Consider the following 26,296-nt stretch of genomic DNA (forward strand, 5'->3'; position numbering starts at 1 on the left):
AAGACCATCCTGAGTGAGGTAACCCAGAAACAGAAAAACAGGCATGGTATACACTCACTTATAAACAGATATATAGCAGTATAATATAAGATAGCCATAATAAAATCTACACACCTAAATAAGCTAAACACTAAGGACCCTAGCGAGGATGATTAAATCTCACCCAGAACGTCAAATAGGGTAGACCCCAGAAGCAGTGGAAAGTATTTTCTTAAAACAGGAGCTCACAATCCCTGAATGTTGTCTGCCATCTTTGGTCCCTCCTGTATTCACTAAGATTTAAAATTTTATTCAGCACTACAAATGGATCTTAGCTGTGTCTTTTCTGTTTAGAAAAGTGAATAGATTAGGCTGAAATCGTTCAAAGATTTACGATTCATATTCTACAGTAGACTTAAATGATTCTCATTATACAAATTGCGGGGGGGAAAAAAAACCTCCTTGACACCAGAAGAAAGCTGATTTGCTTAGGTTGTGATTTTACTGTATGTCTGACAATACTCAGGTGGCAAAAGCACTCATCAAACAGAATAAAACAGCTTATTTTGAGAAATTACATTGAATATTTCAGATACCTTAAGAGAATGTAATCTAGAGTTCTGAGTTAATTTTCTTTCTTTTTTTAAATTATACTTAACCTTTAATGGAAATAGAGGAAAGAAAGAGTGGAAATATGAGGAGTTTTACTGGAAGAATTAATTTATCTCTAGCATTTAAGAAAATAACCAGAAATAGGATTTTAATAATGAGATGAATAATTCATATATTCTTAAACTACCAGGCTTTCTTTACAAATTTTGGATTTGTGAAGAGGTTTGTGAATTCCATAGTCTTCCATTTATTATTATTTTATGTCATACAGCTTTACTACAGGCTAATTTATCCTTTCCTCAGTAGCCATGAAGACATTCCTTAACTATACCAAATGTAAATCAAAGATATGTTTGTAGCTGTTTCCATAGTGTTGATCTATTTTTTTTATTTATTACAATTTATTCACTTTGTATCCTAGCTGTAGCCCCTTCTCTTGTTCCCTCACAATTCCACCCTCTCTCCTTCTTTTCTTACCATGGCATTTCCCCAGTCCATTTATAGGAGAGAACCTCCTCCCCTTCTGTCTGACCATAGCCTATCAGGGTCTCATCAGGACTGGCTGCATTGTCTTTCTCTGTGGGCTGGTAAGGCTGCTCCCCCCTCAGGAGGTATCCAGTCTTTCTGCTTCTGGGATACCTCACTAAGGATGATCTTTTCTAGATCTCACCATTTGCTGCAAATTTCATGACTTCTTGTTTTTAATTGCTGAGTAGTATTCCACTGTGAAAATGTACCACAAATTATGTATTCATTTTTCAGTTGAGGGACATCTGAGTTGTTTCCAGATTCTGGTTATTACAAACAAAGCTCCTACAAACATGACTGAGCAAGTATCCCTGTTGTATGTTTGAGCATTTTTTAGATATATGCCTATGAGTGGTATAGCTGGATCTTGAGGAAGCACTATTCTTAATTGTCTGAGAAAGCACCAGATTGATTCCCAAAGTAAGTGGTTGTACATGTGTAGATTCCCACCAGCAATGGAGGAAGGTTCCCTTTTCTCCAAATCCTGTCTAGCATGGACTGTCCGTTGAGTTTTATATCTTAGCCATTCCGATGGGTGCAAAGTGAAATCTCAGGGTCGTTTTCATTTACATTTCCAAGAATGACTAAGGACATTGAACATTTCTTTTAGTGTTTATCTGTCAGTCAATATTCCTCTATAGAGAATTCTATGTTTAGCTCTGTACCCTTATTTTTAATTGCATTGCTTTTTGTTGGTTTTTAACTTCTTCAGTTATTTAAATATTCTGAATATTAGACCTTTCTCAGATGTATGATTGGTGAAGATCATTTCACAGTCTGTAAACTGTCATTTTGGTCTGATGACAGTGTCCTTTGCTTTACAGAAGCTTTTCAGTTTCATGAGATCCCATTTCTTTTTTTTTTGAGAAAGAATTTTCATATTGTTTATAAAAAATTGACAAGATTTTTGAAATAGTCAAAGAATATACTGTTATTTATATATGTATAGTATAATTAGTTTATATTCAAAGACAAAATATTTTTCATAAATAGTTAAAATTTAAAAACAACTACTATTTCTACTGGTTTGCCTTGCTTCTAGTTTTTATAACATTGTTTTCTAGATCAATGCTTTTCATTTTTATGTTGGGAGTTAAAAGCTGGTAGCTCCTAAAACCAGACTGATTTCTTAAGCAAATTCACCATAGCTATACTGACAAGATAATATATGTTAAGCTTCTAAAGTGCCCTTCAAAATATAAAATCAAAAGACATCATCAATTTGATAGATAGTAATAGTGATCATATGGTTCAATTAATGACTATTTTTCTGCTGTCTTTCATATAGTGGTATTTGGGCTTTGGCTTGAACACTTGCATAACAGGAAGGAACTATCTGCAGAGGCACGTAGGTACTTGGACAGCTCTGGCTGTCAGAAGCATTGCACTAAGCCTGTTCTTCACACGTCTTAATTCTATTCTAAAAGTTCATGGAGCAAGTTTGATTCATCTAAACATTAGAATTTCAAACATATGGGGACAGATCATTCGCAGAAAAGTACATTGTACATGCAGCACACATGGCAGAGGTGGTGCTTCTTGGAAGACTTAAGAGGACATGTATGTAGATCAGTCCAGGGACCAGAGGAAACTGCTGGAATCGATTTCCTGTTTTCTTCTTCTGGTTTTCAGAAGCCCTCTGTAGAAGGTTCCTAGGTTGTTTCCTGTTTTCTTCTTCCGATGTCCATCCTCTTTGCCTTTCAGGATGGGGATTGACCATTTTAGTTAGGGTCCTCTCTCTTGCCCAGCTTCCCTAGATGCACAGATCCCAGTGGGTTTGTCCTATGTTGTATGTCTATATGAGTGAGCAGTGAGCATATACCGTGTGTCTTTCTGCTTCTGGGACAACCCACCCAGGATGATCCCTTCCAGGTCCCACCATTTACCTGAAAACTTCATGATTTCCTTATTTTTCATTGCTGAGCAATACTCCATTGTATAGATATGCCACAATTTCTGCATCCATTCTTCAGTTGAGGGGCATCTGGATTGTTTCCAACCTCCGGCCACTACAAATAAAGCTGCTACAAACATGGTCGAGCAAATGTCCTTTTTGTGCACTTGAGCCTCTTTTGGATACATGCCCAGGAGTGGTATGGCTGGATCCTGGGAAAGCAATATTCCTAGTTGTCTGAGAAAGTACCAGATTGATTTCCAGAGTGGTTGCACAAGTTTACATTCCCACCAGCAGTGGAGAAGGGCTCCCCTTTTCCACAATCTCTCCAGCATGTGTTGTCACCCGAGTCCTTCATCTTGGCCATTCTGATGGGATCTTAGACCCTGTGCTGTTGGTGTTTTGTTCAGTACCTTGCCTCCAGTGCCAATAGTGTCAAGGCTTTTCCCCATTTTTTCTTCTAACAGATTTATTGTGTCTGCTTTTATATTGAGGTCTATGATCCATTTGAAATTTAACTTTGAGCAGGGTGATGAATATTGTTCTATTTGCATTTTTCTACATGTAAACATCCAGTAGGACCAGCACCATTTGTTGAAGATGCTATATTTTCTTCATTGTATGAGTTTACATTCTTTGTCAATAATTAAGTTTACTTAGGTATATGGGTTTATTTTTGGTGTTCAGTTCGATACCATTGATATCCAGTCTCCATGATACACTATAGTACAGCTTGAGATCTGGGATGGAGATACCTCCAGATGATATTTATTGTACTGTATTATTTTAGCTATTCTGGGTTTTTTGTTTTTCCACATGAAATTGATAATTGTTCTTTGAAGTTATATGAAAAATTGTGTTAGTATTTTGATGGAAATTGCATTTAATATGTAGATTGCTTTTGGCAGGAAGGCCAATTTTCTTATGTTAATCGTACTGATCCATGAGCATTGGATATCTTTTCATCTTCTGATGTCTTCTATTTCTTTCTTCAGAAACTTGAAGTTCTTTTCATACAGGCCGTTGCCTTGCTTGGTTAGAGTTACACCAACATACTTTATGTTATCTCTGGCTATTTTAAAATGAGTTATTTCCCTAAATTCTTTCTCAGCCCATTTGTCTTTTTTATATAGGAGGGTTTCAGATTTTTTTTAGTAAATTTTGTATCCAGCCACTTTGTTGAAGGTGTTTATTAGCTGAAGGAGTTCTCTGGTAGAACTTTTGGGGTGACACTTCTATATTACCTCATAGAATGATGTTGGTAATGTGCCTTCTGTTTCTATTTTGTGAAATAGTTTGAAAAGTATTGGAGTTAGTTCTTCTGGGACGGTCTGGTTGAATTCTGAGCTGAAACCATTAGGCTTTGAGCTTTTTGGCAGGGAGAATTTTGATGACTGCTTATATTTCCTTGGTAGATGTAGGACTCAATAAAATACTTGCAAACTGAATCCGAGGACACATCAAAGATATCATCCTCTATATCCAATAGGCTTCATCTCAGGCATGTAGGTGTTGTTCAATACATGGAAATCCATCAGTGTAATACATCACAGAAATAAACAGAAGGAAAAACACACACACATGATCATCTCCTTAGATGTTGAAAAGCATTGGACTTTAATATTCAATAAAATCTTCTGGAAATAGTTTATATTACATTAAAGTTTCCTGAGAAAGAAAAGTTATATTTGCATTTTTTCAAACATATGCAATCAAATTCATCAGGCTGCATTAACTAGTAACAAAAACTGAGAAGCAAAATAAATGTAAATACTATTATTTTAATACTTACAGGACAAAACATAGATTTTTTTGCATTGTTTTAAGGATTGCTCAACCTAACATTTTTATTCAAATTAGATATATTATTTCCCCATAATCATTTAAATGAAACAGGAAATTGCAAAGAACACCTTACCACATTTAGAAATAAGGCATTCTCATATGAAAATTTCTAGCTCTCCTCACCACAGATCTATATATCTATATCTATATCTATCTATCTCTCTCTATATATACATAGTGAATAAATTCACAATGTAATGAAATTAAGGCTTTTTAAAAAATGGAAGCTATCCTGTGAAGGAGAGTCAAAATGTGGCATAGATTTTAAGAACCATCCATGCAGTAATGTGTACCAAACCCACCATGACTCTGCTCAGTACTTATACAGTGAAAGCAAGTGGAATTATATCTGATACTTCGTCCATATCTTTCTGTTTAAAGTTTCATTGAGTAAAATTATGTTAACTCCTGTGAAAACTTTATATTCTGATAAATTCTTCCTTTTCTTTCATGGTAAAATCAAAGTTTTACAACTGCAAGACATATTCATTAAGAGTTTAAACAAGTGGGGAAAGATAAGGTTCAGAAAACCATCTGTTAGATTTGATGGACAGACCAACAAATAGATGCCATTATTTACTGAACATTTGACAATTTGTATGAGGCTCAATAACCAGTCCTGTACATAATTTAGACAAGGGAAATTATATTGAAAAAGTTTCAAAATAATATTGAGGGACATATAACTACATGCAGAGTTCTCACTATTGCTTACATTCGTCTACTTACAGTTCCAACAATGGAACTCCCTCTGACACAAACTGGTACAACCATATGAATACTGTCAACATCTTTATGCATTAAAATGTGCAATAATCATCCTGTGTCTAAAAGGCCTAATTTCCTTGATGTTTTCCATCTCTTGTCCTTATAATCTGTCCATCTCTGCTTCCACAGGGTATTCTGAGCCTTGAAAAGATGCATTTAAAGGAGAGACACCATTTTGTCCTGAATGTTTCAAGGTCTTTTGCTCTCTGAATATTTGTCTGTGGTTCTTTATATTTGTTTCTATCTGCTGCAGGAAGAAGCTTCTCTGATGATAGCTAAGGAGTAAATGATCTATGACTATAGCAAAATGTCATTAGGAGTAATTACAAGCGGTGTCAGGGATGTGTTTCATATCATAGAATGGGCTTTAAATTCAATCAAATACTGGTTGGTTTCTCCCACAAATTTTTGCCACTATTTAAAAAGCACATTTTGCAGTGAATTCATAACTCCACATTTAACGGTTTGTATTATGGTATGTTTGTTACCTTTTATCCCGTGGTATCATGTAGTAATCATGTTCTATTAAGAAAGTTTTTTTTTTTTTCCTTTCAAGGTCCATAAAGAATTGTGTTGGTAATTTGATGAGAATTGCATTGAATCTGTAGATTGCTTTTGGTAAGATGGTCATTTTTATTATATTAATCCTGCCAAGCCATGAGCATGGAAGATCTTTTCATCTTCGGATATCTTCTTCTAATTCTTTACTCAGAGACTGGAAATTTTATTACATACAAGTCTTTGACTTGCTTGGTTAGGTTCACACCAAGGTACTTTAGGTCCTTTGTGGCTATTGTGAAGGGTGTTGTTTCCCTAATTTCTTTTTCGGCCCTTTTGTCTTTTGTATACAGGAGGGCTACTGACATTTTTTAGTTAATTTTGTATCCAGCCACTTTGCTGAAGGTGTTAATCCGCTGTAGGAGTTCCCTGGTAGAATTTTTGGGGCCACTCATGTATACTATCATCTGCAAATAGTGATAATTTGACTTGTTCCTTTCCAATTTGTATCCCCTTGATCTCCTTCAATTGTCTTATTGCTCTAGCAAGGACTTCAAGAATAATGTTGAAGAGCTATGGAGAGAGTGGGCAGCTTTGCCTTGTCCCTGATTTCAGTGAGGTTGATTTAAGTTTCTCTCCATTGAGTTTGATGTTGGCTATAGGCTTGCTGTATATTGCCTTTACTGTATTCAGGTGTGTGCCTTGTATCCCTGATCTCTCCAAGACTTTATACATGAATGGATGTTGGATTTTGTCAAATGCTGTTTCAGCATCTAAGGAGATGATCATGTGGTTTTTCTCATTCAGTTTGTTTATGTGGTGGATCACCTTGATGGATTTCCATATATTGAACCACCCCTGCATACCTGGGATGAAGCCTACTTGGTGGAGAAGACAGGAACTCCACAAGGAGTGCAAAAGAACCAAAAAATCTGAGCACAGAGGTCTTTCCTGAGACTGATACTCCAATCAAGGATCATGCATGGAGATAACCTAAGACCCCTGCACAGATGTATCCCATGGCAGTTCAGCATCCAAGTTTGTTCCATTGTAATAGGAACTGGGACTGTATCTGACATGAACTGATTGACCTGCTCTTTAATTACCTCCCCCTGATGGGGAAGCAGCATTACCAGGCCACAGAAGAAGACAATGCAGCCACTCCTGATGAGACCTGATTGAGTAGGATCAGAAAGAAGGAAAAAAAGACCTCCCCTATCAGTGGACTTGGGGAGGGGCATGCATTCAGAGGGTGGAGGAAGGGAGAGATTGGGACAGGAGGAGGGAGGGAACCACAGGGGGAATACAAAGTGAATAAAGTGTAATTAATAAAGAATAAAAAAAAAGAAAGTCTTTTCCTGAACCAATGACTTCAAAGCTATTTCCTAGTTTCTCTTTTGCCAAGTTCACTATATATAAACACATGTTGGTGAAGATCCTCCTGTCTTTCATCCAGTCTTCTGGCATTTTTATTAAAAAAATCAGTTGTTCATATTTGTGTGTACTGATTTCTGGGTATTTATTTCTATTGCATTGGTCAATGTTCACAATAGTTTTTGTGAAAACAACAGGCAGTTTTTATAACTAAAGTTTTATTACCAGAGTATAGTTTGAAATTAGGGATGGTAATACATCTGGCAATTCTCATGTTGTTCAGATACATTTTAGTGCTTAGTAGTTTTTTAGTGTTTCTATTAAAAAAACTAGAAATTATCCCTTCATATTCTGTTAATAATAGAAGGGGATTGCACTGAATCGGTAGATTCCTTTTGGTATGACGGCCATTTTCACCATGTTAATCCTACTGTCCATGAGCAATTGGAGGTTTTTCTATCTTCTGATATCTTCTTAAATTTATCTTTTTAATATCTAAAGGTTTGTTTTATTTTAATTATAGAAACCATTCAATTTTTTTTGGTTAGTGTTAATACAAAATATCTTGAACTCTTGTGAAAGCATTGTTTCCCTTATTGTTTTCTTAGTCTTAGTCATTCATAGAATGGGTTAAGGAAAGCTACTGTATTTTTGCATTTATGTTATATCCAGCTTCTTTACTGAAAGTGGGTTTTTTTGGATTTTGGGATTTTCTTTATGAAAATTTTAGGGCATTTATGCATAGATTATATCATCTGCAAATAAAGATACTTTGACTTCTTCCCTTTCTATTAATATTCCTTTAATCTCCTTCAGTTGTCTTAGTGCTCTAGCTAAGACTTCAATTACTGTATTTAAAAAGTGGACCCCGGTCATTTTCCTGTTTTAAGTAGAATTTTTCTCTATTTAGGAGGGTATTTGCTTGCAATAAATCACATCTATTTTTGCAGATACGACCCTTTTTCTAGTATCTCTGGGACTTTTATCATGGTATGGTATTGGATTTTTCAAAGACCTTTTCTCAATGTCCTTTAACTCATAACTATTCACTTTAATAGTAACAAACCTCTGAATTTGTGGATTTGAAGCAAGGAGCCTCAAATTTTCAACATTAAGAGCTAGCTGTAAGCTTCTGGTTTTCAAGCTCAGCTCATAAACCTCTGATATTCTGGGTTGTCAACACTAAGGTAACTGCTTCTCACCAGCAAACAATGCTCATCTCTTTAGAGTAAAGGAATCCTCAGGTCTTTGTGATGATAAAGTTATGATGCATTTTTAACCATGTTTCATTTCATGTCTTCAGAAGAACTGGGCATTTAAAATTAGTAACCCATTCTCTAAATTACTTTCTTTCCTCTGCACTTCAATATCTTTTATACTGACGGTGGACATTGATTCCTATTTCTGAAACTACAAGGGAAAATAATCATGTCAAAGGTATATTTTTCAGAGATATTAAACAAATACAGCTTGTTAGAAATGGTTTCTGGGAGGTGCCTCACATTTATCACAAATAATCATTCTCAGCAAACAAAATTCAAAAGAAGGTTGGCCTTAAGCACATTGATTGACCTTACCACTTCCAAAGATTGACTGAATCTCATTCTCTAATTGCTCAGATGCTGTTGGCAGCTGCTGTTTTCATTCTTTTATTACCTTCCCTCTGATAAAATTTGTAACCTCTGCTTTACATTTTGACATTTTTCTGATGCCTTCCATTCCTGCTCCTCTGGGATCAAGAGTCTGTAAAATGTAGGGTGTGGAGGACTGTGTACATTTCAAGATATTGTTTTGGAAAATGACCACTGTACTAACATAAACGTCATGAGTATATTGATGATTAAATGAAAAAGTCAAGTGAGTCATGATGTCAAAAAATATATAAAATTAATAATAAAAGTCAATGTTTAATTCACAATTTTTTATATCAGAACTCCCTCACTATTGCCATTTGTTACCTAGATTGGATCTAGGATGTTGCTTTGTTAATTTAGTCTTATATCCATACCTATTTTCTTATAATTATAAATGTTCAAACCATACATACAAACAGAAAGAAATGACTCATTAAGAATACTTATCACTATTAAAAAGAAGTCTCAATTTGACCCCCAGAAAGTCTGGTGGGTCACAATCATTGGGAACTACAGTTTTAGGAGTTTTCACAACCTTTTTGGTCTTTTGTAATAATTAAATAATGATGGTGTTTTTCTATATAATGCTATTTATTAGCCTAAAAATCTTAATGGCAGCATTATCTAACCTGCTATCACAAATAATAAGACACAGACACCTTTTAGATTTTATAATTGCTGTATTTACCTTAGGCCAGGCAGATATTTCACCTACACTGTCTCAATAATCTCACCATCCATCTCACAGCCCCCATCCAATGCCATCCACCTTAAATTCCTCATCCAGGCTGCCTTCCATCCATAATCCCATAGTACTTGCTTATATTCTTCATCTGGGCTTTTTCATGACATTATTGGTATCTTTTCTTTCAACCCAGGTGGTTTCTTCTCCATGCTAACGCATTGTGGCTTCCTCCTTCTTCCTCTCTTTCCCTCCATTTCTCTCCCATGATTCCTTTGTTCCAGATCCTAGGAACCTTAGTCATGCCTACCCTATTCTTCCTTGCCCAGGTATAGGCTGTTTAATCAATCAATCAGGTATAATGATTTAGGCACCTTTACACAAGAAGGATAGGTTTACAAAAAAAGGTTTACTTGAGAATGTGCCTGTCTGAGCAAAGACTAGATCTTGGAGGCAATTAACAGACATCAGACTAACCTCCAACAGTAGATAGTGAATACACACATGGTGTACATATATTCTTGCCTATACATATATGTATAATTAAAAAGAAATATTAGAAGGTTGTATAGTTTTAGTAAAATGTCGAAGAACTACTTTACAAACTGTTATTTTTAGATATTGATATCCATTTTAAATGGTTTCTTTAAATTAGAAATAGTGTTTGAATTAATAGAATTATTTTAATATTTGTACAATTGTAAAAAAACAATTTTGAGTCTCAAATAATTTTGTATGTTTAATAACTTAAATATTGATGCTTGCTGTGTCAATTTTTGTTACTGGCTACATAAAATTTTAATGAGTATATAATATGTTAATACTCATAATTACTATTGCAGCAAGAATTAATATAAATACCAAACAATATAAAGATATGAAAAATATGACAAAATATTTCATAGCATTAACATGCAGGGAGAAATATAGCATAGTAACTGAAATTTTGTGCTAAAAATTATGTTTGTATTGTTCAAATTCTAGTTCTTCTGATTGCCAAATTTCAATTTTGATAATATTGCTTAGTTGAAAATTTTAAAACAGCATAAATAACTACCTGAAAACATCATATGTGTTAAATACATTTCATATTTATGTCTGGCCATTTTGTATATAACTGTTCATGTATGGATTCATATTAATATTTCAATTTTACCATAAAGTCTCCTAAAGAGACAAAATAACTACATCATAATCTGACATTGAGTCAGTTGGAAAGTAGTTGTGTTCCTCCTGAAATGTCTCTAAGGTAAGGATGACTTGGGACATAAACAATTAGATATGGTTTTCATGACTCCCCCAACATCTCTCATCATTATATGCCATCCTTTGCTTGACATAGAAGGAAAATTAAAACTCTCAGTTTCACTCTCTGCTTGAGCATTCTGCCTTTTGTTCCGTTATGGGATAAAATATACAGAAGGTGATGCTGATGACTGTATTTATTCATTAGTCGGTGTACTGAGTATTTATATAAAGGTTGAAACAACTATATTAGGACAGATGTAAGTTCCATTTCTGGAATTTGAAAAGTACCCATGAATAAAAGTAAAAATAATACACTCTGTTAAGAAGGAGGGAAGCCTTGCAGTTGTACCTCAGTGGCAGAGTATTTATTTATAATGTACAAGTAACTAGTTCAGTATTTATTATCATAGAATAAAAAAGGAAAACAACAACAAAAAAAAAGGAAATGTAAATCACCCAGACAGTGATCTCAAATTAAGAAATTGATATCTACTCTGAAAGGTTGCAAAACACCATGATATAAATCTGAGCACCAGCTATGGAAATATTTCAAAAGTAGGACACAAAAATCATGGAATTGAATATCTGTATGCTCAATTTGTAATGCACATGAAATGCACAAAAAGCTAAATTTGAATGGAGACACCTGGCCCTGGCATATGATTCATTTAATAGATGTTATTTGAAAAAGATACATATAAATATTTGTTACTTATATAATTTCCACACTTAGATTAAATACACACATAAACATTTTGTATATTATGACGTGTGTGTGTGTGTGTGTGTCCAAAATTAGGAAAGAATTCAAACAACCTCAAATATTCTTCTATTAAAGTGCTCAATTCATTGGATGGTTCTTCTCTATGTTGGAGAGGACCATATACTGTTCTTGGTGCACTCATTCCCATGCTAACCTCTTTCAGAAGTAGTCTTGCAGATGGACCCAAAAATGCTTACAAGATGGTCTTACATTTCTTGTACAAGATAAGTTAAAACAGAAAATTAGCCACAACATTTCCATCACTTTGCATCTTAACACTGATCTACATGTTTTCAGAATAACCTCATATATCAAATAAAAGCAATAACAAGTATTAACTAATATGCTAGAACTGTGATGTACACAATGGACAATATTAGTAAGTGATGTTTTCTATTCTTCTTAGTATACCATGGCTTAAATAGTATAGTGTGAAAAATAATTATTAACAACTTTATGTACAGTCAAGTCACATGTTACACTATAAGAAAATAACAAAAATGAGACTATAAAGTTATTTTATATATATTCAAGTCAAGATAAAAACTCATTGTCTAAAAGTAAAGGCAAAAATAATTATGATAGAATCATAAATGGCAGCGACCAAGGTGTACTATATCTGAGGGGCAGAGCATCTGAAGCTCTTAAATTGGTGAGTAGAGGGGCAGGTGAACCCAGAACAACTACATTGATGCTTCCGGGGAAAAAGAGGAAAAACCCTGAACTTAGAGCAATATGAAACAGGTCAACTGCAGACATTTCAGCCAGCTTCTCCTGGGGAATCAATTCCTAGGCACTTTACCTTTAATGGGCAGAGGCAGCAGCAGACATAGTGCAGGTGGTCCATAGTGCATGAAGCTCTTAGAATAGAATACCCTGCTTGATATTTGGGACAGAGACTATTCAATTCCCCAGCATTTCTCCACAACAGGGTTCCCTTCTCCCTCCTTGGCAGAGGCATAGGCTGCAGAGGCAGCCCACAGCAATTGACACAGAGCTCATTGCCCTGCCACAGTGCCCATAGCTCCTAGCACAGAGCTCAGTACAACCTTCTCCACCAAGCCAACCAGGCCCTTGGCTTCCCAGGACCTAGAAGAAGGCATCTGTGCCAGCAGCCTCCTAGTTATGCCATGGTGGATGGACTACCAGGGGACCGCAACACCAGCCCCCAAGTTCTGCAGCAACATAAGGATTCTTGGGACAGCATTATCAACATTGAAACCCCTACTCTGTGGGTCTACCAGTGAAATCCAGACAATCAACTCCTGGAGCCCAGACAGAACTGAAAAACAGAATGACAGTATGACAGGACTGTAGACCACTGAGCTATTCGAAAAATCAGCTCAATGGTATTGCAACTGCAAACAGCTCCAGTGAACAACTCTAGCATTTGCACCCCTTCCTGAGTACGCACCCCCCTCAATTTCCAAGGATCTACACTGTCTAGCACTCTCTCCTTCAAGACACACTTACACACACACACACACACACACACACACACACACACACTTCCTTCTCTGCAATTGCAATTCTGCAACAATATCTCCCACTCTCTTAGATAAAGCTCTAACATCAACATACACTCTCAAACCAGTGTACCTCTCTCTTCCTGAAGAATACTCCAGACACCAGAGAAAGAGGGACCCAGTCTGAAGTAAAGATTTCAGGAAGAAACAGTGAAGGTCGCAGAAAAGCAGATGGCTAGAAATCGGCATAAGAAAAAAAAAAAACCAACAAAAATAAGGTCATCATAGGTCCAGCAGCAACCACAAAAATCAATGGATATTTCAATTCATCAGAAACACAGGAAAATGACTTTAAAGCTATGCTTATCCAGTTATTAGAGGCACATAAAGAGAAAACAAATATATCTCTCAAAGAATCAACCACATGGAGACAAACAAAGAGGAAATGAACAAAACTCTCAAAGAAACAGAGACAAATATAGCCAAATATAGAGACAAATATAGAGGCACAAGTAGAGGCACAAATAGTGGCATATGGGGAAGAAATAAAAAAAGATACCATCATAGAGAGAGAGGAATCCAAATTCAAACAGATGAAGGAAATGGTGCAAGGCATGAAAATAGAATTAGAAGCAATAAATAAAACACAAACAGAGAATACCCTGGAGCTGGAGAATTTACAGGAACCACAAAGATAAGCATAACCACTAGAATACAAGAGATGGAAGAGAGAATCTCCAGTGCTGGAGATACACTTGAAGAAACTGATATTTCTAGCAAAGAAAAAGTAAAATCAGAAAAGTCCCAAACACAAAACATCCAAGAAATTAAGGATGCCATGAATAGACAAAATCGAAGAAGAATAATAGGAATTGACTAAAAAGAAGATTCCAGGCTCCAAGGTACAGAAAATATTTTCAAGAAAATCTTAGAAGAAAATTTTCCTAACTTAAAGAAAGGGTTGTCCATAAGCATGCAAAAGGCTTACAGAACACCAAATAGACTAAACCAGAAAAGAAACTCTTCACATCACATTACAGTAAAACACTAACTCTGCAGAACAAAGAAAATATATTAAAAACAACAATGGAAAAACTCCAAGTAACATAGAAAGGTAGACGTATCAGAATCACACCAGACTTCTTACCAGAAAATATGAAAGCCAGAAGGGCCTGGGCAGAGGTCATGCAGACATTAAGAGACCACAAAAGCCAAACCAGACTACTATACTGAGCAAAGCTTTCAATCTAAATAGATGGAGAAAAAAATATTTCATGACAAAACTAAATTAAAGGAATATCTACACAGCAAATCAGCAGTACAGAAAATACTAGAAGGAAAACTCCAATCCAACAAAAACAACTACACCCAAGAAAATATAGGATACAAATAATTTATCAACAAAAAATTAAAAGAAAATAACTAATGAATCACAGTAACACCACCAACTCCACAAGAAAAAGAACTAACACTCATTGGTCATATTATCTATCAACATCAATGGAGTCAACTCTCCAATAAAAAAAAACACAAACTAACAGAATGTTTGTGGAAACAGGATCCAACATTCTGCTGCATCCAAGAAACACACTTTGCAATAAAGAAAAACACTACCTCAGAGTAAAGGGCTAGAAATATATTTTTCAAGCAAATGGACCCAGAAAATAAGCTGAGGTAGCTATACTAATATCTAAGAAAATAGACTTTAATACAAAATTAATCAAAAAAAAATGAGGAGAGGCACTTCATTCTCATCAAAGGAAAAATCTACCAGAAGGACATTTCAATTCCATCTATGCCCCAAATATAAGAGCACCTATATTTGTAAATGAAATATTATTAAATCTTAAATTTCATGTCGATCCCAATACCTTAAAGTGGGAGACTTCAATACTCCACTCTCACCAAGCAACAGATCATCTAGAGAAAAACTAAATAGAGAAATAAAGGCACTTACAGAGGTCCTAAATCAAAAGGACCTAATAGATGTCTACAGAACTTTTCACCCAAATTGAAAAGGTTATACCTTCTTTTCAGTACCCCATGGACACATCTCTAATACAAACCATATAGTTGGTCAAAAGGAAGCCTCAGCAGATACAAGAACATTGAAATAATGTCTTGTATTCTGTCTGACCACCATGGACTAAAGCTGGACCTCAACAAAAACAGAAATAGTAAAAAGCCTACACACGTGGAAACTGAACAACTCCCTACTCAATGACAACAGGGTTAAGGAAGAAATAAATAAAGAAATTTAAAAATTCCTAAAATTCAATGAAAAGAAATGCACAACATAACCAAACTTATGGGACACAATGAGGGCAGTGCTAAAAAGAAAATTCATAGCACTAAGTGCCTTCAAGAAGAAATTTGAAACATCTCATACAAGCAACTTAATGGCCCAAATGAAAGCCCTAGGGGAAAAAAAAAGAAGCAGACACACCAAAGAAGAGTAGACAGCTGAAAGTAATCAAACTCAAGGCTGAAATCAATAAATTAGAAACAAATAAAACTATTCAAAGAATCAATGAAACAAGAGCTGGTTCTTTGAGAAAATCAACAAGATAGACAAACCCTTAGCCAAACTAACTAAAAGGCTTAAAGAAACTATCCAAATCAGTAAAATCAGAAATGAAAAGGGGAACATAACAACAATGAGGAAATCCAAACAATTATGAAGTCTTACTACAAAAGGCTATAAGCCAAAGAATTTAAAAATCTAAATGAAATGGATTTTTTTTGATAGATTCCACTTACCAAAATTAAATCAAGATCAGGTATTGAATAGTTCAATATCCCCCGAAGAACTAGAAGCAGTCATCAAAAGTCTCCCTTCCAAAAAAAGCCCAGGGCCAGACAGTTTCTGCACAGAATTCTACCAGACCCCCAAAGATGTGCTAACTCCGATACTCAACAAATTATTCCATAAAATAAAAACAGAAGGAAAATTACCAAACGTGTTCTATTCAGCCACAGTAACTTAATACCTAAACCACACAAAGACCCAACCAAAAAAAGAGAATTTCAAACCTTTCTCTCTTTTGAACATTGATGCAAAATTACTCAATAAATACTTGCAAACAAAATCCAAGAACATATAAAAGATATCATCCACTATGATCCCAGGCTTGCAAGGGTGGTTTGGTATACAGAAATCAGTCAATATAAACCATCATATAAACAAACTGAAGGAGAAAAACCACATGATCATCTCTTTTGATGTCTAAAAATTTTTGACAAAATCCAACATGCATTCATGTTTAAAGTCTTGGAGAGAGCAAGGGTACAAGGCACATACCTAAACATAGTAAAGGCAATATACAGCAAGCCTGTAGCCCACATCAAACTAAAAGGAAAGAAACTTAAATGAATCCAATGGAAATCAAGGACAAGGCAATGCTGCCTTTTATCTCAGTGTCTTTACAACATAGTACTTGAATTCCTAGCTAGAGCAATAAGACAACTAAAGGAGAACAAGGGATAAAAATCAGAAAGGAAGAAGTCAAAGTATCACTATTTGCATATAATATGATAACCTACATGAGTGACCCAAAAAATTCATCCAGAGAAAACTTCAGCTGATAAACACCTTCAGCAAGGTGGCTGGATACAAAATTAACTCAAAAAAAAAATCAGAAGCACTCATGTATAACAAAGAAAAAAGGCCAAGAAAGTAATTAGGGAAACAACACCCTTCACAGTATCCACTAATAACATAAAGTACCTTGGGGTGATTCTAACCAAGCAAGTGTTAAAAACAAACAAACAAAAAAACAAAACAAAACAAAAAACCTTCAAGTCTCTGAAGAAAGAAATTGAGAAATTGAAGATGATATCAAAAGATGGAAAGATCTCCCGTGCTCATGGATCTGGAAGATTAACTTAGAGAAAATGGCCATCCTGCCAAGAGCAATCTACAGAGTCAATGCAAGTCCCATCAAAATAAAAATACAATTTTTAAAGACTTTGAAAGAAGCATTCTCAACTTCGTATAGAACTAACAAAAATGTCCAATCCCCATCCGGAAAGGCAAAGAGGATGGACATCAGAAGAAAGAGAAAACAGGAAACAAACTAGGAACTTACCACAGAGGGCCTCTGAAAGCCTCTGCCCTACAGACTATCAAAGCAGATGCTGAGCCTGATGGGCAACTGTTGGGCAGAGTGAATGGAATTCTATGTAAGAACTGGGAAATAGTAAGAGCTGGAGAGGACAGGGTCTCCACAAGGAGAGCAACAGAACAAGAAAATTTGAACACAGGGAACTTCCCAGAGACTCATACTCCAACCAAGGACTATTCATGGAGATAACCCAGAACCCCTGCACAGATGTAGCCCAGGGCAATTCAGAGTCCAATTGGGTTACATAGTAATGTGAAGAGGGACTGCCTGTGACATAATCTGATTGGCCTGCTCTTTGATCACCTCCCCCTGGGGGGGAGCAGCCTTACCAGGCCATAGTAGAGGACAATGCAGCCACTTTTGATGTGAACTGATGGACTAAGATCAGAAAGGAGAGGAGAACCTCCCCTATCAGTGGACTTGGGGAGTGGCATGCAAGCAGAGGGAGGGGGGGATTGGGAGGGGAGGAGGGAGGGGCTTATGGGGGGATGCAGAATGAATAAAATGTAATTGATGAAAAATTTAAAAAAAAAGAAAAACAAGCAAGCAAACAAACAAACAAACAAACAAAAAACAAATTAACAAAGCAATCCAGTACAACAACTGATAGTCTGGGGGTATCTTCCATCCCTGATCTCAAGCTGTACTATACAGAGCAATAGTAATAAAAACGACATGATATTGGCACAGAAACAGAATGGTGGTTCAATGGAATCAAATAGAAGACCAAGAAATAAACCCCACACCTATGGATACTTGAATTTTGACAAAGTCAAAACCATACAATGAAAAAAAAAAAAAGACAGCATCTCCAACAAATGGTGCTGGTCTAAATGGATATCTACATGTAGAAAAATGCAAATAGATTCATATTTATCACCATGCACAAAACTAATGTCCACATGGACTAAAGATCTCAAAATAAAACCAGATACACTAAATTAGTTAGAAGAAAAAGTGGGGAACAGCTCAGAACTCATTGGTACAGGTGACAACTTCATGAACAGAACACCACTACCACAGGCTCTAAGAGCAATAATCAATTAATGGGACCTCATGAAACTGAAAAGCTTCTGTAAAGCAAAAGACACTGTCATCAAAACAAAACAACAGCTTACAGACTGGGAAATGTTCTGCACCAACCCTTTATCTGACAGAGGGCTAATATTCAGAATATATAAAGAAGTAAAGAACTTAAAAAGCAACACATTAAGTAATCCAATTAAATTGTGGTACACAGCTAAACAGAGAATTCTCCATAAAGGAATATAGAATGACAGAGAAACACTTAAAGAAATGCTCAACGTCCTTAGTCAACAGGGAGATGCAAATCAAAACAATCCTGAGATTTCACTATATACCCATGAGAATGGCTAAGATACTAGAAGGAAAATTCCAATCCAACAAAAACAACTACACCCAAGAAAACATAGGTTATAGATAATTTCCCAACAAAAATCAAAAGAAAATAAGCAATGAGTCACAGTAACACCACCAACTCCACAATAATAGGAAAGAGCATTCAATTGTCATTATTCTCTATCAACACCAATGGACTCAACTCTCCAATAAAAAGATAAAGACTAACACAATGGTGCGGAAACAGGATCCAACATTCTGCTGCATACAAGAAACACACCTACGCAACAAAGATAAACACTACCTCAGAGTAAAAACTTTTTTTCAAGCAAATGGACACAAAAAAACAATCAGGAGTGGAAAAAAAAACTCAAGTGACAATACATGCTGGAAAGGATGTGGAGAAAGGGGAACTGTCCTCCATTGCTGGTGGGAATATAAACTTGTACAACCACTTTGAAAAATCATCTCAGGGGAATCCAAGATGGCAGCAACCAGTGCACGCAGTATTCAGAGGAGCTGAAACTCTGAACTGGTGTGTCGAGGGGCTGTGGAACCAAAAACGACAGTACGAGGAGAATGGGAGAAGGGGGGAATCCTGATCTTATTCCAATAGGACACAGGTCAACTGTGGACATCTCTGTGGACTTCTCCTGGGGAATCTGTTCTGGGCACTTCCCCATAATGGGCAGAAGCAGCAGTGGAGTTAGCCAAGCTGCAGCGGAGGTAGCGGTGGAGGTACTGCAGCCAAGAGGGAGGCAATAACGGACGTACCGCAACTAGCAGCTAGAGCAGTGCACACAGATTGCTTGCACACAGTGCTGCCTGCTTCAAACACAGATCTCCCTCCTTGATATTTGAGACTGAGAACACTCAAACCCCCGGCATTTTCACCAAGACCTCCGATCTCCAGCCTTGCCTGAGCCGGAGGCAGCAGAGGAAGCACATAGTACTTCCCAACTCAGAGAGAAGAGCCCAGCCTGTTGTGCTCACAGCTTCTAGGACAGAGCACAGGGCTGGGCATACAGAGCCCACAACAGAGTACTTGTTCTATGCACAGTGTCAGCCACAGACCTCAGAGTCCAGCCTGCAGGGCCCTCCACAAATCGGAGACTACTGGGTATTCAGGAAACCTGCACAGGCACTTTGTGCCTGCAATCTGAACTTGCTAACCGTGCCAACATCTACATTTCCCACCCCTGCGCTTGCTCCCAGCCCCCCATATCCCAAGCACTCTCTAGCACGCCCCTTCAAGACACACTTACGTGCAAACACACAAACACACGCACATGCTTACTCCCTTGCAATAATGAATCTGCGCCAGCAGCTTTTCATCCCTCAGGTACAACTAAAGCAACAACAGACACTCTCTAACCACTGGACCTCCCTGATCTTCCTGAAGAATACTATAGACACCAGAGAAAGACAGTTCTAGTCTGGAGTTCAGACTCAAAGAAAAAACAATGAAGATCACATATGAGCAAATGGCCAAAGGCAGGTTTAAGAACTCACCCAACAAAAATCAGGACACCATGGACCCATCAAAAACACCCAAAATCAATGGATATTTTAATTCAGCGGAAACACAGGAAAATGAATTTAAAGCTATGCTTATGCAGTTATTAGAGGAATAACAAAAGGAAATGAACAGAGCTCTCAAAGAAATACAGAAGACTATAACTGCCCACAACAGGAACAATTAAAGACATATAGAGAACAAACAAACAAAAATAGAAGCAGCATTCACTCAGATGAAGGAAATGGTGCAAAGCATGAAAACATAATTAGAATCTATAAAGAAAACACAAACAGAGAAAACTCTTGGAACTGGAGAACTTAGAGAAAAGATCAGGAAACACAAAGGTAAGCATCATAAATAGACTACAAGAGATGGAAGAAAAAATATTGGGTGCTGAAGATACACTTGCTAAAACTGATTCTGATTCCTCCCTCAAAGAAAACGTAAAATTAGAAAAGTTCCAACACAAAACATACAAGAAATCAAGGACACCATGAAAAGACGAAACCTAAGAATAATAGGTATAGATGAAAAAGAAGGCTCCAGGCTCCAAGGACTGGAAAATATTTTTGAGAAAATCACAGAAGAAAATATTCCCAACTTACAGAAAGAGATGTCCATAAACATACAAGAAGCCTACAGAACACGAAATAGACTCGACCATAAAAGAAATACTTCATGTCACATCATAGTCAAAACCCTAAACCTACAAAATAAGTTACAAAAAAAGATACAGATACTTTCCCAATATAAATTAAAAGAAAAAAAAGCAATGAATCATAGTAAGACCAACAACTCCACAATAAAAGGAGCAGTCATTGGTCATTATTATCTATCAACATAAATGGACTCAACTCTCCAATAAAAAGACACAGACTAAGAGAATGGTTGTGGAAACAGGATCCAACATTCTGCTGCATCCAAGAAACACACATATGCAAAAAAAAAAAAAAGATAAAGACTACAGAATAAAGGCCTGGAAAAATGTTTTTCAAGCAAATGGACCCAGAAAACAAGCTGTGGTAGCAATCCTAATATCTAATGAAATAGACTTTCAACCAAAATTAATCAAGAAAGGTGAGGAAGGGCATTTACTTCTCATCAGAAGAAAATTCCAACAGGAGGACATCACCATTTTGAACATCTATGCCCCAAATACAAGACCACCTACATTTGTAAATGAAATATTATTAAAGGTGAAATCTCACATTGATCCCAACACCTTGATAGTGGGAAACTTCAATACCACACTCTCTCAAAGGGACAGGTCATCCAGTCAGATGCAAAACAGGGAAACAAAGGCACTTACAGAGGCCCTAAATCAAATGGACATAATAGATGTTTACAGAAATTTCCACCCAAAATCAAGAGTATACCTTCTTTTCAGCACCATGTAGTTGGTCACAAAGCAAACCTCAGCAGATACCAGAAGATGAAATAATCCCTTGTATCCTATCTGACCATCATGGTCTAAAGCTGGACCTCAACAACAACAAAAATAACAAAAAGCCTGCACATATATGGAAGCTGAACAACTTGCTACTCAATGACAGTTTGGTTGGGGAGAAAATAAAGAAAGACATTAAAGACTCCTAGAATTCAATGAAAGTGAAAGCACAACATGCCCAAACTTATAGGACACAATGAAGGCACACCTTAGAGGAAAGCTCATAGCACTAAGTGCCTTCAAAAAGAAATTTGAAACATCTCAGACAACTTAATGGCCCAACTGAAAGCCCTAGAACAAAAAGAAGCAGATATGCCCAAGAGGAGCAGATGGCTGTACATAATCAAACTCAGGGCTGAAATCCATCAATTATAAACAAATAAAACTATTCAAAGAATCAATGAAACAACAAACTGGTTCTTTGAGAAAATCAACAAGATAGACAAGCCCTTAGCCAAACTAACAAAAAAGGCAGAGAGAAACTATCCAAATCAGCAAAATCAGAAATGAAAAGAGGACATAACTACAAACACTGAGGAAATCCAAACAATCATTAAGTCTTACTACAAAAGACTGTATGCCACAAAATTTGAAAATCTAAATGAAATGGACAATGTTCTTGATAAATTTCATCCGACGAAATTAAGTCAAATCAGGTAAAAAGATTGAAAAGTCTCATATCCCCCAAAGAAACAGAAGCAGTCATCAAAAGTCTTCCTTCCAAAAAAAGCTCTGGGCCAGATGGTTTCAGCGCAGAATTCTAACAGACTTTCAGAGAAGAGCTAACTCCAATTCTCTTCAAACTATTCCACAAAATAGAAACAGAAGGAACATTACCAAACTCATTCTATGAAGCTACAGTCACCTTGATACCTAAACCACACAAAGACCCAACAAAAAAGATAACTTCAGACCTATTTCTCTTATGAACATTGATGCAAAAATACACAATAAAATACTTGCAAACCGAATTCAAGAACACAAAAAAGATATGATCCACCATGACCAAGTAGTCTTCATCCCAGGCATATAAGGGTGGTTCAAAATATGGACATCCATCTACCATATAAACAAACTGAAGGAAAACACACACACACACACACACACACACACACACACACACACACATGATCATCTCCTAAGATTCCAAAAAAAGCATTTGACAAAATCCAACATCCATTCATGTTTAAAGTCTTGGACAAAAAAGGGATACAAAGCCCATACCTAAACATAGTAAAAGCAATATATATATCAAGCCTATAACCAATATCAAACTTAATGGAGAGAAACTTAAATCAATCCCAGTGAAATCAGGGAAAAGGCAAGGCTGCCCATTGTCTCCATATCTATTCAACATAATACTTGAAGTCCTTGCTAGAGTAATAAGACAACTAAAGTGGATGAAGGGGATATAAAAAGGAGTTAGAGTCTCTGGGAAGTTCCCTGTGTTCAAATTTTCTGGTTATGTTGCTCTCCATGTGTGGTTCCTGTCCTTGCCAGCTCTTACTATTTCCCATTTCTTACATAAGTTTCCATGCACTCTGCCCAACAGTTGGCCATAAGTCTCAGCCTGCTTTGATAGTCTGCAGGGCAGAGGCTTTCAGTGGACATGGGGAGGGGCATGCCTGAAGAAGGGAGAGGGAGGGTGGGATCCACAGGGGAGGAGGGAGGAGCTTATGGGGGGATACAAAGTGAATAAAGTGTAATTAATAAAAAAATAGGAAATGAAGAAGTCAAAGTATCACTGTTTGCAGATGATATGATAGTATACATGAGTGACCCCAAAAATTCTACCAGAGAATTCCTTCAACTGATAAACACCTTTAGCAAAGTGGCTGGATAAAAAATCAACACACAAAAAAAAAATCAGAAGCCCTCCTGTATACCAAAGACAATAGAGCCAAGAAAGAAATTAGGGAAATAACATCCTTCACAATAGCCACTAATAACATAAAGTACCTTGGGGTGAATCTAACCAAGCAAATGAAAGCTCTATTTGAAAAACAAACAAACAAACAAACAAAAACAACAACAAAAACTTTAAGTCTCTAAAGAAAGAAATTTTAGATGGTATCAGGAGTTGGAAAGATCTGTGCTCAAGGATTGGTAGGATTCACATTGTGAAAATAGCCGTCCTTCCAAAAGGAATCTACAGATTCAATGCAATTCCCATCAAAATGACAAAACAAGTCTTTACAGACATTGAAAGAAAAATTCTCAACTTCATATGGAGAAAGAAAAACCCCAGAATTTCTAAACGATCCCGTACAACAACAGATCGTCTGGACATCTGGAGGGGTATCCCATCTCTGATCTCAAGCTGTACTACAGGGCAACAGTAATAAAAACTGCATGGTATTGACATAGAAACAGAAAGGATGATCAATTGAACCAAATAGAAGACCCAGAAATAAAACCACACATCTATGAATACTTGATTTTTGACAAAGAAGCCAAAACCGTTTAATGGAAATAAGACAGCATCTTCAACAAATGGTGCTGGTCTAACTGGATGTCTACATACAGAAAAATGAAAATAGATCCATAGTTATCATCCTGCACAAAACTAAACTCCAAGTGGTTCAAACACCTCAACATAAAACTAGACGCATTACATTGGTTATAAGAAAAAGTAGGGAACACCGTAGAACTCATTGGCACAGGAGACTACTTCCTGAACAGAACAACAACAGCATAGGCTCTAAGAGCAACTAAAATAAATGGGACCTCATGAAACTGAAAAGCTTCTCTAATGCAAAATACACTGTCATCAAAACAAAATGAAAGCCTACAGACTGGAAAAGGATCTTCACCAAACCTACATCTGACAGAAGCCTAACATCCAGTATATATAAAGAACTAAAGAAGTTAAAAAGCAAAAAATCAAGTAATACAATTAGAAAATGGGGCACGGAGTCAAAGAGACAACTCTATGTAGAGGATTGTAGAATGGCAGAGAAACACTTAAAGAAATGCTCAAAATCTTTAGCCATCAGGGAGATGCAAATCAAAATGACCCTGAGATATCACCTTACACCCATCAGAATGGCAAAAAAAAAAAAAAAAAAAAACCTCAAGTTGTGGAGAAAGGGGAACCCTCCTCCATTGCTAGTGAAAATGTAAACTTGTACAACACTTTGGAAATCAATCTGGTACTTTCTCAGACAATTAAGAATAGTGATTCCTCAAGATCCAGCCATACCACTCCTAGGCATATATCCAAAAGAGGCTCAAGTACACAAAAAGGACACTTGCTCAACCATGTTTGTAGCAGCTTTATTTGTAATAGCCAGAAACTGGAAACAACCCAGATGTCCCTCAGTTGTGGAATGGATACAGAAACTGTGGTACTTTTTCACAATGGGATACTACTCAGCAATTAAAAACAAGGAAATCATGAAATTTGCAGGCAAATGGTAGGACCTAGAAACGATCATCCTGAGTGAGGTATCCCAGAAGGAGAAAGACACACATGGTATATGCTCTCACTTATTTAGACCTATAAGATATGATAAACATAATGAAATATATTCACGTGAAGAAGATAATCAAGAAAGAAGACTAGGGGTAAGATGATCAATCCTCATTTAGAAAGACAAATGGGATGGACATTCAATGTAGGAGAAAACAAGTAACAGGACAGGAGCCTACCACACAGACTACCTCTGAAAGACTCTACCTAGCAGTGTATCAAAGCAGATATTAAGACTCATAACCAAACCTTCTGCAGAGTGCAGTGATTCATATGAAAAAAGGGGGAGTTAGCAAGACCTGGAGAGGACAGGAGCTCCACAAGGACCAAATATATCAGGGCACAGGGGTCTTTCATGAGACAGTTTCTCCAATCAAGGACCATGTATGGATATAACCTAGAAACCCTGCTTGGTATAGCCCATGGTAGCTCAGTATCCAAGTGGGTTCTCTAGTAAGGGGAACATTACTATTTCTGACATGAACTTAATTGCGAGTTCTTCAACTCCCCCCCCCCCAAGAGACGAGCAGCCTTGCTAGTCCACAGAAGAGGTCACTGTAGTCAGGCCTAAAGAAACCTGATAAACTAGGTTCAGATCGAAGGGCAGGATGTCCTTCTTTATCAGTTAACTTGGAAAGGGGCAGGGAGGAGATGAGGGAGGGAGGGTGGGTTTGGGAGGGAATGAGGGAGGTTGCTATGGCTGGGATACAAAATAAATAACCTGTGATTAATATAAAAATAAATAAAAAACAGACATATCAAAAAATCAATCTAATATTTTCTCAGGCAATTAGAAATAGCGCTCCCTCAAGATCCAGCTGTACCACTTCTAGGCATATCCAAAAATGCTCAAGTACACAACAAGGACATTTGTTCAACCATGTTCGTAGCAGCTTTATTCATAAGAGCCAGAACCTGAAAATAAACCAGATGTCCTTCAACGGAGGAATGGATACAGAAATTGTGGTACATTTACACAATGGAATACTACTCAGCATTTAAAAAAAAGAAAAAAAAAAAAGGAAATCATGAAATTTGCAAGTAAATGGTGGGAACTAGAGAAGATCATTCTTGGTGAGGTATC

Source organism: Meriones unguiculatus, chromosome X (genome assembly GCF_030254825.1).
Source record: "Meriones unguiculatus strain TT.TT164.6M chromosome X, Bangor_MerUng_6.1, whole genome shotgun sequence".
Classification (NCBI taxonomy): Eukaryota; Metazoa; Chordata; class Mammalia; order Rodentia; family Muridae; genus Meriones; species Meriones unguiculatus.